Source organism: Pongo pygmaeus, chromosome 1 (genome assembly GCF_028885625.2).
Source record: "Pongo pygmaeus isolate AG05252 chromosome 1, NHGRI_mPonPyg2-v2.0_pri, whole genome shotgun sequence".
Taxonomy (NCBI): domain Eukaryota; kingdom Metazoa; phylum Chordata; class Mammalia; order Primates; family Hominidae; genus Pongo; species Pongo pygmaeus.
The window spans coordinates 229,995,898-230,009,775 of NC_072373.2; the positions used below are offsets into that span (position 1 = coordinate 229,995,898).

Sequence of the window (13,878 nt, forward strand, 5' to 3'; positions counted from 1 at the left end):
GAGCCTCCCCCAGCACCTGCCTGTTTGGAAGAGCTAACACCTCCACCGGCTCCTCCCTTGGGCAGGGAGGCCTCTGAGCCCTGCATGTCAGTGTGGGGGGGGGGTGGACAAGGTGCCCAGACTCAGCACTGCCGGGGGTAAAGGGCACCCAGCTGCAGTTCTGAGCCTCCCTCATCCACGCACGTCCTGGTGTAGCCGTGTGGGGACTGAGCCCCTTCCCCGTGAGCCAAAGAGCCCCCCCCCATCAGGGAGGCACGGCCTGGCCTGCTGGGAAGAGCAGCCCTTCTGGGAATGGCCTGCGGATAATTGGGGTCGCAGTGCAGCAGGAAGCCAGCGAGCCTTGGCACGCCAGCCCCAGGGACCGCACAGAGGTGATGCAACAGAAACCGAGCCCCACCGAGGTCCCCAAAACCGAGCCCCACCAAGGTCCCCAAAACCGAGCCCCATCGAGGTCCCCAAAACCGAGCCCCACCGAGGCCCCCAAAACCAAGTCTCGCTGAGGTCTGCAGGAGCCCTCAGGAGGAGCTGCTGTTTGGCATGGCTGGGAGCTCCGCTTCAGTTTCCCCTCTTTCCGAAGTCATCTCTTAGGCTTTTTGTTTGTTTGTTTTTGAGACGGAGTCTCGCTCTGTTGCCAGGCTGGAGTGCAGTGGCGTGATCGCGGCTCCGCCTCCCAGGTTCAAGCAATTCTCCTGCCCCAGCCTCCCAAGTAGCTGGGACTACAGGCGCGCGCCACCATGTCCAGCTAATTTTTGTATTTTTAGTAGAGACGGGGTTTCACCATGTTGGTCAGGCTGGTCTTGAACTCCTGACCTTGGGTGATCTGCCTGCCTTGGCCTCCCAAAGTGCTGGGATTACAGGCATGGGCCACCGAGCCCGGCATCTTCTAGGGGTTTTGAACTATTTGTCCAAATAGCCATGTCCTAGAAGAAAGGACAAAGTCAAAGGCCCAGAGAGACCATCAAGCCCAATCAGGGCCGAGGAGCTCAGGGACCCCCCCACCCCAGCTTCCCCCAGCAGAGCTCAGGGACTCCCCCACCCCCCACCCTGCTCCCCCCAGTGGAGCTCAGGGACCCCCATCCCCCAACCCTGCTTCCCCCAGCGGAACGGCAGGAACAGGAAGGCAGTATCACAACCAGGAGGCATCCAGGCCCATGTGAGTGGTCCAACCTCCAGGACCCATGGGGTGCCCGCCCCACCCCTGCTCACCGCTGTGATCTGTGATCCAGCTCCACCGTTTTGCCTTTTAAGAGCCGTAGAACCAGGCACGGTAGGAGGCGGGTGAGTTGCATGAGCCTGGGAGTTCCAGACCAGCTGGCTCAACACAGCAAGACTCTGTCTCTGCTTAAAAACATTTTTAAGAGGGAATGGTGGACCGTGGAATCACCCAGCATGCTCCCTTTCGAGGCAGGATTTTCTCGCCAGCCAAGGCCCTTGGAGTTGTCCAGGTCCCCACAGACGGATGCTGCCTCCTTTTTTGTTGTTGTTTTTTTTCATTTTTTGTTGTTTTTGGAGATGGAGTCTCGCTCTGTGGCCCAGGGGCGTGATCTCGGTTCACCGCGACCTCTGTCTCCTGGGTTCAAGTGATTCTCATGCCTCAGCCTCCTGAGTAGCTGGAATTACAGGCGTGTGTCACCACACCTGGCTAATTTTTATATTTTTAATGGAGACATGGTTTCACCATGTTGGCCAGGCCTGTCTCAAACTCCTGACTTCAAGTGATCTGCCCACCTTGGCCTCTCAAGAGTGCTGGGATTCCAGGCGTGAGCCACCGCGCCCGGCCGGATCCTGGCCTCTCCATGGTGCCCACTCCTCAGCGTGTCTGCACAGGGTGGGCTCACCACCCACCTGGGGGGCAGTGTTGTTTCGCGTTTGAAGCTATTAAAATGAAGCTGCTGGCGAGTGTGTGAAGTTATTATTTCTCTGAGATGAATGCCCCAGAATGCCACTGCTGCCTTCCACGGCACCTGCATGTTCCAATTTTTAAGGAACTGCCAAGGACTCTCCAGGGGGCCGAACCGCTCCACAACCCCCGCAGTGCATGAGGGACCAGCTGTGGCTGTTTAAATCCTGGCCATCTGGACAGGCGGTGGCATCTCCTTCTGCTCTTAATTCACAGCCCACCAGCAAACATTTTGCACTGTATTTACAAATGCATATGTTCTAACTCCTTTGCAAACACTTTGAATTAACAAAATCTTCCCCACTAAATCACTGACATACCTCCACTCATTAAACATATAGTTTGTTCCTAAAATCTCTTAAGTTTTCCAAGACCCTACATAAATGCAGTAAGATTCCACTTAAACTACAGAGCCTAAATAATTTCCTCATTTGAACGATGATTCAGTAGCAAAGCCGACCCTCTCTCAGGACAAGTTCTCTTGAGCATTATGAATGCTGGGCTGGGCACGGCAGCTCACACCTGTGGCCCCAGGTGCTGCGGGAGGCCAAGGCAGGAGGATCCTTGAGCCCAGGAGGTCGAGGCTGCAGTGAGCTATGATGGCACCACCGCACTCCCACCTGGGTGACAGAGCGAGTCCTCATCTCAAAAAAACATCCCGCCCGTACAAAACCTCATGCATTACAAACATAAAATGGTTCTATTTTAATACAAAAAATATTAGTGCACAACTTTTTAGTTTCCCAACCTTCCCATGCTGTACCTGAGTTCTCCGGGGAGGAAAGTGCTCCCTTTTGGGGACACAAACAGCCCAGTCGGCAGAGGTGGGGTCCCTGGTGTGATCTGCGGGCACCTGCGACTTATGATGCTCCCCTGTGGCCTTCAGACCTAGCATCCCTGCTATAACCTGAAGATGGGATTCAGCCCATGTGTCCCTTAGGGTAGTAAATGTCGTTTCTGTTTTAGTCTAGAGATTGTCCTTCAACTTGATGCGACCCTACGGTGTCCTTATGTTTCCACCTGGCCTAGTGGAATCCTGCACCCTTTCGTGTTCTCGGGAATGTGCACCCTGTGGGGTTACTCAGGAGGGAGCCTTCAGGGACATCTCGCGTGGCCTCGTCTCCCTTCCCCAGGGAGAGGACGAGCTATCCACTGCCCGCCTGACAGACGAGGGAGTGCCCAGTGCCCAGTGTCCAGGCAGCTGCTGTCAGATTGGCCCACGCTGGCAGGGGCTCTGCTCCCAGAGATCAGGTGGGTGCTGGTCAGAGCACAGTTCAGCAGGTGCTGGGCGGGCCCTGTTGGGGCCTGCAGCCCGGGCCCGAGGCACACACACATGCACCTCATGGCTTCCCGCAGCCCCAGGACTTTGCCCTCTTCCCCCTGACAGGGGCCAACGTGTAGGGAGGTGCAGACCACCATGAGTGACCGAACAAGGGGCGGGGACGCTTGTGCACCAAGCTCCAGCATAAGGACACGGTCACCCAGGGCCACAGCCCCAGGCCAAGCCGAGGAGTAGGGACTTGACACTGACACAGGCAGCTTCTGCAGCTGTGAAACGACCCAGGAAACGTTGGTCTTCAGGAAATAGTCAAGAAAGTGGACGCCAGGCACGGTGGCTCACGCCTGTAATCTCAGCACTTTGGGAGGGCCAGGTGGGAGGACTGCTTGAGCCCAGGAGTTTGAGACCAGCCTGGGCAAAAGAGACCCCCGTCTCTACAAAAAATAAAGAAATATGTGCCAGGCGTGGTGGCATACACCCGTGGTCCCAGCTACTCTGGAGGCTGAGGTGGAGGATCGTTTGAGCCTAGGAGGTCCAGGCTGCAGTAAGCCACGATCATGCCACTGCATCCAGCCTGGGTGACAGCGTGAAATCCTCTCAAACACAAAAAACAAAAAGGAAGTGGAAACACTGGCTCAGCCCCACGATGAGTTGCCACAGACGGCAAGAGCCTGTGGCACAGACTGGACTCCGAGAAGGGGACCGCGACTGTGTCCTCCCCGTGGTCCTCAAACGTCGCCCAAGCCAGGTTCCTCTTAATGGGACCGACACACAGAAGCTGCACATCCGCCGGCGCATGGCCGGAAACCCTGCAGCTGTCAGCGAACCCCTAGTGCTGGGCACCCACGCCCAGGCGTCCCACGGCCAGAGGCACTGGTGGTATCAACTCCTCCAGAGGCCCCGAGGGAACCCTGGGATGGACCCTCAGGCGAACACTGTCCCTCTAAAGAGAAGACACAAACGTGACTTCCCCAGCTGTCCCCAATAGTGTTTACAAAACATCCTCATGCTGTTAAGATGGGGGCTTTATTTCCATTGAAATCTCTGGCATTTAAACTTGGGATGGAATCCGGAGGCGGCGTCCATCAAGGAGGAACAACCCCAAGGCGCATGCAGGACGGGCCTGGGAGCTCCCGGGAGCAAGGGAGCTGGAGAGTCTGGGGGGTCTGGGGGCCTGGGAGGTCGGGGGGTCTGAGGGGTTGGGGGTATATGGGGGTTGGGGGGTCCGGGGGTTTTGGGGGGTCTGAGGGATTGGGAGGGTCTGCGGAGGTTGGGGGGGCCGCGACACCTGCAGCGCCCCCCCCCCCCCACCCTGCGAGCTGGCCCAGCTAGGAGAGGGCCCGGGGACACCGACAGGACCCAAGCCTTTGATGAGCGGACGGACGCCCCCAGTTCCTTCGGGGAGCTCCTTTAAACGTGTTTGCCGAAAGCTGCGGGCGCCGCGTGACGCACAGAGCGGTCTTTCTCCGAGTGTGGCTCAGAGGCAGAGCCCCGGAAAACCCACGCGCCCGGCCTGTGGGGCAGCGACGCCGCCCAGACCCCGGGGCCGCCGAGACTCACGGGGGAGCGTCCTGAGACCGCAGAGCCCTGACCCGTCCGAGAGGCGGAGCCCCGGGAGCCCTCTGGGTCCTAGCCGTCCCAGTCCTGCTCCCAAGGCAGGGTCTCTCCCGCCGCGCTCCAACCCCGGCCGCCGAGGTCCCAGCACTGGCGCCGGCCGCGGACCTCGGGCGCATTTGGTGGCGGCTCGCGAGGCGCTCGGGGCGCTCCGTGGGTCTGGACGGCGCTGGCCTCGCGCGCCCGCGGCCAAACCTGGTGCAGCCGCGCCGCCTTCTCTGAAACCGAAGCCGCCCCGGCCGCCCCCAAACGCTCCGCCTCCGCCTAAACCGGCGGAACGCGAAGGACGCCGGCGCTTGTGCGGTCGCCCGGGAGACCCCGACGACGCCCCGCCCCGTCTCCCGGCAACGCCAAGCAGCCGGCGCGCGAGGAATCCGGGGGAATGTAGTCCCTCCCTGTCGGGGACCCGAGACATAGGCCGGGTCTTTCAGGACTACATTTCCCAGGACGCTTTGCGCACCGCCCCGGCACCCCACCCACGGCCTCGCGCGACGGTACCACCAGGCGAGGGCGGCTCTCGCGCGGGCCGCCGGGAGTTGTAGTTTTCTCTGGGAGCTGCGGGGCCTGGCGCCGGGGCCGGGGCGGAAGAAAGACTACAAGTCCCAGGGGGCGCGGCGCCACCGCCTGAGGGCGGGGTGTACGAAAGAGAAACCCGGAGGGCGCCGGGGTGAGTGAGGGGCTGGGGGCAGGCGTGAGGGCAGTCGGTGGGGGCGCCGAGGTCTGTCTCGGCGGCCGGGTAGGCGCAGGGAGTGCGAGAGGCAGACAAAGGTCGGCGGCCCCGGCCCGGCCCGAGGGACGCCCCCTGCGCGTCCCCCATTGTGCGGCGCGCGGAGGAGCCGCCAGCGCCTGGGCCCGCGGCCTCGTCGCCGCCTCCCAGCGAGCCTGGCCGCGTCCTGTGGGGGAAAGGCGCCCGGGCTGAGTGGGACGCCTGGGGAGGGGAAGGGGCGTCTGAGGAGGGAAGGGGGACCCCGGGGAGGGGCGCGGAGGGGGTCCCTAAGGAGGGGAGGGGGTTCCCGGGGCGGGGAGGGGGGGTCCCTGGGGAGGAAGGGTGGTCCCTGGGAAGGGGAGGGGTTCCCGGGGAAGAAAGGGGTCCCTGGGGAGGGGAGGGGGTCTCTGGGGGGGGAGGGGGCACCTGGGGAGGGGAGGGGGTTCTCGGAGCAGGGAGGGGGTCCCTGGGGAGGGGATGGGACGGGCGCCCGGGGGAAGAAAGGGGGCGCGCTCGCCTCGCCTTCCCGACAGTCGGGAGTGGGGGCCCCGGCGCGGTCCCCGGTGTCCTAGAAGTCGGCCACGATTCAGGTCTTTTTCCCGCGAGGCTTTAGGATTTGTTTTAGTCCGTTTGTCACCTGGAGTAGCCAAGGGCTGGTCGGGGTGCAGTTTTTCAGGAGCGCGTTGTTCCGGTGGCAGCGAGTCGATGATTGAGTTTGGGTGTAATTTAAGCCCAGGTGTTCGGGTGCATTTCTTACCGCGTTTCAAAGCAAACGCCGCTTCTTCCCCGGGAAACTACTTTGTGGCTGAATTCTTAGCCGCCTCGTCCTGTTAAATTTCAGGATGTCAACTTGGCCCCCTTTTTTTTGGTTTTCGTTTTTCTTAGTATTACCACAGTGTGCAGAGAAGGCAGAGCTGCGTCTTCCCCTTTTATTTTTTCCGTAAGTTACTGGGGTACAGGTGGTGTTTGGTTACATGGGTAAGCTCTTTAGTGGTGATTTGTGAGATTTTGGTGCTCCCATCACCCGAGCAGTACGCACTGCACCCTATTTGTAGCTTTTTATCCTTCTCCCCCTCCCACTCTTCCCTCCGAGTCCCCAAAGTCCATTGTATCGTTCTTAGGCGTCTTCCTGCTTTCTGATGGCTTAACCTGGGAAACCCTCGCAGAGGGAGCCGGCTCTGAGCCCCGGAGTAGGGGCGGCCGCCTGGGATGTTTAGTGATGCGCCTGATTACTCAGGTTTATGTTCCCCGTTTGCATTCAGCCAGGATCCGTCATGGCCACGTTGTTTTTAACATACATGTTTATGAATTCTACAGAAACGTTCTTTTCCTGACACACATCCCGCCCCCAGTACTCCTCCTGAAAGCCGGTCAGGCAGGTGTCTCCACGTGCAGTCACCTCAGCCCTGGGGTCCACAGGCAGCATCCTGGGAACCCCTGAGATACCTCCCAGCCCCTCCCTGCCTTACGGCTGCTCTCCACTTGAGCTTTGACTTACTGGGTAGCTCATTTAAAGAACAGCTAGCACTGTGGGTGCTGGGGTGGGAGATCGCTTGAGACCAGTCAGGGCAACACAGAGAGACCTCGTCTCTATAAAAAATATTATCCAGGCATGGGGGCAAGCGCCTGTGGCCCGTTACAGTAGGTAGCTAGTCATACATGAGCAGGGCAGAAGAGGGGCCCCCCTCTACCAGGGACATTTGTCTGGTAAGAGAAGGTGGGCCTGGCTGGGCATGGCGGCTCACACCTGTAATCCCAGCACTTTGCAAGGACAGGGGGGCAGGGGGCGGATCACAAGGCCAGGAGTTCGAGACCAGCCTGGCGAATATGGTGAAACCCCGTCTCTGATAAAAATACAAAAATTAGCCGGGCATGGTGGCGGGCGCCTGTAGTCCCAGCTACTCAGGAGGCTGAGGCAGGAGAATCGCTTGAACTCGGGAGGCGGAGGTTGCAGTGAGCCGAGATTGTGCCACTGAGCTGCAGCCTGGGTGACAGAGCGAGACTCCATCTCAAAAAAAAAAAAAAAGGCCTTGAGGGAGCATGCGTACAACTCCAGCAAACTGTGCATGCTCCCTCCCAAGTGCCCGCAGCCGCTGTGCGTGTGGACGGCCCACCCCGAGGGAAGAATCAGGAAAAGTAACACCCCGGAAGCCTCCAGCGTGGAAGACCCTAAGTCAAAGGTCAGACTGCACACTTGATCTCTCAGGTCTCCCGCCTGGCCTTCTTCCAAGGGTGCCTTACTTCCTTTCATTCCTGCTCTAAAGCTTCTTCATAAACTGTTGCTCCTGCTCTAAGGTCTCTTCTGACTCCTTCCCTCCTCTTCTGAGGAGGGAAGAATTGAGGTTCACTGCTGCTAACATGCTTTGGTGTCAGAAGTGGGACATGTTCTGCCACCAACAGTCCCAGCTACTCGAGGGACTGAGGCAGGAGGATCGCTTCAGCCCCGGAGGTGGAGACTGCAGTGAGCCGAGATCACAACCATGCACTCCAGCCTGTTTCACAAAAGAAAGAGCCACCTCTTCTCACCAAAGAGCCACCTCTTCTCACCACTCTGGCTGAGGGTTGTGTGTGCCGAGGTGGAGCGTGGAGCTCAGGTGAGCCTGCAGAGCTCTGTTACCGGCAGAATGTATCTGAGTTTTGGCACCAAAGTATGTCAGCGGCGGCCTCGATTCTCGCTGCCTCAGAAGAAAGAATTCGACGGAAGGACATGAGGCTGAAGGGGGAGACTGAGGCAAGTTTTTTTTTTTTTTTTTTTTGAGACGGGGTCTCTCTCTGTTGCCCAGGCTGGAGTGCAGTGGCATGCTCTCGGCTCACTGCAAGCTCTGCCTCTCGGGTTCATGTCATTCTCCTGCCTTAGCCTCCTGAGTAGCTGGGACTACAGGCTCCTGCCACCACAACTGGCTAATTTTTTGTATTTTTAGTAGAGACGGGGTTTCTCCATTTTGGTCAGGCTGGTCTTGAACTCCCAACCTCAGATGATCCACCCGCCACGGCCTCCCAAAGTGCTGGGATTACAGGCATGAGCCACCGCGCCCGACTGACTGAGGCAAGTTTTAGAGCAGGAGTGAAAGTTGATGAAGAAGCTTTAGAGCAGGAAGGAAAGGAAGTACCCTTGGAGGAGGGCCAGGCGGGCGACCTGAGGGATCAGGTGTGCGGTTTCACCTTTTGACTTGGGGTTTTATAGGCTGGCAGGCTTCTGGGATCTTGCACCCCTTCTCCCCTGATCCTTCCTCGGGGTGGGCTGTCCACCCACAGAGCAGCTTGCTAGTACGTGGGCGGGAGCATGCGCCATATTTTCCCAGGAGGGAGGGAGCATGCCCCATGTGTTCACTGGAGGGAGGGAGCATGCCTCGTGTGTTTACTGGGGGGAGGGAGCATGCGCGGTGTGTTCACTGGAGGGAGGGAGCATGCGCCGTGTGTTCACTTGGACGGAGGGAGTATGTGCCGTGTGTTCACTGGAGGGAGGGAGCGTGCCCCGTGTGTTTACTGGGGGGAGGGAGCATGCGTGGTGTGTTCACTGGAGGGAGGGAGCATGCGCCGTGTGTTCACTGGAGGGAGGGAGCATGCGTGGTGTGTTCACTGGAGGGAGGGAGCATGCGCGGTGTGTTCACTGGAGGGAGGGAGCATGTGCCGTGTGTTCACTGGACGGAGGGAGCATGCTTGGTGTGTTCACTGGACGGAGGGAGCATGCTTGGTGTGTTCACTGGAGGGGGGGAGCATGTGAGGTGTGCACTGGGGGGAGGGAGCATGCGTGGTGTGTTCACCGGGGGGGAGGGAGCGTGCCACGTGTGTTCACTGGAGGGAGGGAGCATGCGCCGTGTGTTCACTGGAGGGAGGGAGCATGCGCCGTGTGTTCACTGGAGGGAGGGAGCATGCGCCGTGTGTTCACTGGAGGGAGGGAGCATGCGCCGTGTGTTCACTGGAGGGAGGGAGCATGCGCGGTGTGTTCACTGGAGGGAGGGAGCATGCGCGGTGTGTTCACTGGAGGGAGGGAGCATGCGTGGTGTGTTCACTGGAGGGAGCATGCGCGGTGTGTTCACTGGAGGGAGGGAGCATGCGCGGTGTGTTCACTGGAGGGAGGGAGCATGCGTGGTGTGTTCACTGGAGGGAGGGAGCATGCGCGGTGTGTTCACTGGAGTAGTGCGCATGCTCACCTGAGACGTTCTTCCGTTACCTGTCAAATGTCCCTAGAAGATCATGGAACAGTTACACGCCACCATTTTGCCTCTCAGTGCACATGCTTGAGCCAACTCGCCCAGTTCCTGAGATCCTATCGGGAAGCTGCCAATCACCCCGTTTCATGTGTTTTCTAGGTACTGGGAGCCTGTCTTTCCCTGGCGCTGGCTGCAACCAGTTCTTTTAGAGAGACAGTTAACAGTCACCTGACCATCACCTGATGGTGGCCTGACATTCCCGGTGGGGGGTGGGCCCGATCCTGCCCTGCTCACGTCTGCTGAGCCTCCTACGGCAACCGCCCGACTCCGGTGTGCTGAGCCCACGGGTAGGTTGGGGCAGTGTCTACCCTGCAGGTCAACAAAGGGGGATGTCTCCTTTACACCCCATCAAGGGGTTTGCGGTATTTGTTTTCTATGGAAGCACGAGAGGGGATCTTTAGATAGAGAGGCCTGTGTTTAAGGCTCCCAGACAGTTCTTATTGGGCCCTTAAAGCTACGTTTCACGTTGAGTTCCTTTGCTTGCTATGAAGATGACCAGCATTAGCTACATGGATGCAGTGGAAGCTCCAGCCGGCCCTCGGTGCTGTGTTTACCGAGGTTCGGCAGCGTGAGAAACCCACTAATGGGCCCTCCCGCCTCCCCTTTTCAGTTACTGCTGCCTGGGCGGCTGGAGTTAAGGTGAGCGTGGGTGTGGTCTATCCACTGCCCCAGCCGGTGGTAGCTTTTATAGGGTTGTTTTGCAAGATGCTTTTATAGGGTGGTTTTGCAAGATGTTACTTATTTAAAATCACAGTGACCTGAGGCATCATTTTTTCATTGAAACCAGTTCTTTGTTGTTGTTGAGACGGGGTCTGGCTCTGTTGCCCAGGTAGAGTGCAGTGGTGCGATCTTGGCTCACTGTAGCCTTGACCTCCCAGGCTTAAGAGATTCTTTCACCTCAGCCCCCCAAATAGCTGGGACCACAGGTATGTGTCACCAAGCCCAGCTATTTTTTTTTTTTTTTTTTTTTTGGTAGAGATCTCACTCTGTTGTCCAGGCTGGTTTTGAACTCCTGGGCTCAAGCGATGCTCCCACCTTGGCCTCCCAAAATGATGGGATTATAGGCCTGAGCCTCCACACCTGTCCTGAAACGAATTCTTCTAAGGGAAAATAAGAGTGGTGAAACAGTGTATAGCACAATTTAAATTTTCACTAAATTTTTCATTGCCTTGTAGAAATTTTCATCCCATTATTTAGCTTTTTGGCTCCAATGAGATTTTCAAAATAGAAAATGCATTTATTTAGTTACTGAGGCATAATTTACATGCAGTGAAACACATAGAGCTTGTGTCCAGTTCAATTGTTTTGACAAAAGATTCACCAGACTCCTGTCGTGTTGTAGAATCTGCCTGTGATCCGTGGAGATCGCCTCGCAGGCTGTTCCAGCGCCCGCCTGCCAGCCGGACAGGAGCGCTGCTGTGATTTTACCGACACTCTGAGTGTTAGGCGTCACACGTGCGGGCGGTTTTGCGTCTGCCACAGCTCACGCAGAGAACTGTTTTTGAGCTTCCTCTGAGGCGCTGCAGGAGGAGCGGCTGTGGGATGCGCTGTTGCGTGCTCATCGTCTCTGAGGGGCGCGGGTGGATTTCCGGTGTCTGAAGACGTTGGGCCTATTTTTGTTCATGTGTTTGGCGGGCATGTGTTGTTTCTCTTGGGAACGTGCCCGGGGGAGGGCGGCGTCCCAGGTGTGGAAGTCCCAGCGGTTCCGTGTGTCCCCACAGCCGAGAGGCCGAGTGCCGTTTGGTCGTAGAGGCTTTAGTTTGCATTTCCCCGACGCTCACCCGTGTCGAGCACTGTCCACTCGTTTGTTGCCATTGCACACGTTTTCTGAGTGTCCGAGGACGTGTTTTGCGCATTTTTTTGATGGCCAGATTGTGAAAGTCTTTTATGTATACCATATTCAGGGCTTTCGTCTGGTACGTGTACTGTGACTATCTCCCATCCTTTGATTTGCCTATTTTAATTTTATTACTGATGTTGTAAACTAAGAATAAAATCCTAAGTCCCCAGCTGACTGAACGAGCTCCCTCTTGGTCAAGAGGACCCCAGAGAAACCTTAAAAATTGCGTTTCCGGCCATAAAAGGATGGAGGTTGGACACACCTGGTTGTACTCCCACCTTTTTCGGTTTAGACACAACTGACCAACATTAATGTTGACGTGCAGATCGCACGACTGACAGACTCCGTGGCAATAAGACGCCGAGTTATAATCAGGACCTAAGGCTGTGCCAGGCCGGGGTTAAGTCACACACCCCTACAGTTAAAGAATAAGGCTTGAGTTTTCCTTTTCTCTAGCAGTTAAGCAGGCACTGGCCTGAGATAAGCGGTATGGAAACAGTGATGGCTCGCTGCCAGGCACTAACTGACCCCCCGTTTCATGGCCATAACTACAGCGTCACTTTCCATAACTTCCTCCTGATAAGACACCGCTGACCACGGACTGGTTCTGCTGGTCTATAGAGGACGTGACTGGAGTGACTCCCAGGCCCCGCCTCACCTTTGGCCATATAGGGCCTAATTGTCATACATGTAAATGTGAAGTCTCACCTCTCAGTGAACATGGGTCCTGCGTTACACGCATGTTTTTCCAGTACACATGCATTAAGACAGGAGAGAGGAGCGCTTGAGCCCAGGATTTCAAGACCAGCCTGGGAAACATAGCAAGACACCCTTTTTACTAAAAAATAAAAATAAAATTAGCCAGATGTGGTGGCAGGCATCTGCCAAGTCCTAGCTACTTGGGAGGCTGAGGTGGGAGAGTTGCTTGCGCCCAGGAGTTCAAGATGGCAGTGAGCTATGATTGCACCACTGCACTCCAGCCTGGGGAACAGAGCAAACCCCTGTCTCTAAAAGAAAGAAAGAAATTTTAAGAAGGAGGAAAGGAAAAGAAAGGAGAAAAGAGAAAAGGAAAAAGGAAAGGAAACTGTTCCCATTAAACACTAACTCCCCATTCCTCTCTGCCCCCCAGCCCCTGGCAGCCACCATTGTCTTTTCTGTTTCTATGAATTCGACAACCCTGGGAACCTCATGAGTAGAATCATACAGTATTTATCCTGTTGTGATGAGCTGCTTTCACTTAGCATAGTGTTTTCAAGGTTCATCCCTGTCGTAGCATGCATCCAAAATTTCTTTTCAGGACTGTAGAATATTCCATGGTCTGTATAGACCACCTTTTATTTATCCATTCATCTGTGGGTGGACACTTGCTCCCACCTTTTGGCTGTGGTGAACGGTGCTGCTGCAGACATGGTGTCTGGTGAACGGTGCTGCTGCAGACATGGTGTCTGGTGAACGGTGCTGCTGCAGACATGGTGTCTGGTGAACGGTGCTGCAGACCTGGTGGCTGTGGTGAACGGTGCTGCTGCAGACATGGTGTCTGGTGAACGGTGCTGCTGCAGACATGGTGTCTGGTGAACGGTGCTGCTGCAGACATGGTGTCTGGTGAACGGTGCTGCTAAGACATGGTGTCTGGTGAACGGTGCTGCTGCAGACATGGTGTCTGGTGAACGGTGCTGCTGCAGACATGGTGTCTGGTGAACGGTGCTGCAGACCTGGTGGCTGTGGTGAACGGTGCTGCTAAGACATGGTGTCTGGTGAACGGTGCTGCTAAGACATGGTGGCTGTGGTGAACGGTGCTGCAGACCTGTTGGCTGTGGTGAACGGTGCTGCTAATGTGTCTGGAATTGGTGGGCTCTTGGTCTCACTGACTTCAAGAATGAAGCCGCAGACCTTGCAGTGAGTGTTACAGTTCTTAAAGATGGTGGTCTAGAGTTTGTTCCTTCTGATATTTGGACGTGTTTGGAGTTTCTTCCTTCTGGTGGGTTCGTGGTCTCGCTGGCTCAGGAGTGAAGCTGCAGACCTTCGCGGTGAGTGTTACAGCTCTTAAGGTGGCACATCTGGAGTTGTTCATTCCTCCCATCCGGAGTTGTTCATTCCTCCTGGTGGGTTCGTGGTCTCGCTGGCCTCAGGAGTGAAACTGCAGACCTTCGTGGTGAGTGTTACAGCTCATAAAGGCAGTGCAGACCCAAAGAGTGAGAAGCAGCAAGATTTATGGCAAAGAGCGAAAGAACAAAGCTTCCACAGTGTGGAAGGGGACCCGAGTGGGTTGCTGCTGCTAGCTCCTGCATTCTGCTTTTATTCCCTTATCTGACCTCCACCCACATC

The 13,878-nt window shown here is 56.8% G+C and overlaps 1 protein-coding gene across 5 annotated transcripts in view; it reads left to right on the forward strand.

Annotated features, from left to right (window-relative positions):
* The first annotated feature begins 5,391 nt into the window (after positions 1-5,391).
* The window catches only part of C1H1orf159 (chromosome 1 C1orf159 homolog), a 37,528-nt gene continuing 29,041 nt past the window's right edge, over positions 5,392-13,878 (forward strand). For 3 of the 5 annotated variants that reach the window (XM_063660924.1, XM_063660930.1, XM_063660927.1), the window contains exon 1: positions 9,813-10,000. The gene's annotated coding sequence lies outside the window, so the exon portion shown is untranslated. Of the gene's footprint in view, positions 5,461-7,449; positions 7,680-9,812; positions 10,001-13,878 lie in introns of those variants that run through there. The other 2 variants (XM_063660922.1, XM_063660923.1) reach the window with 2 other exon arrangements.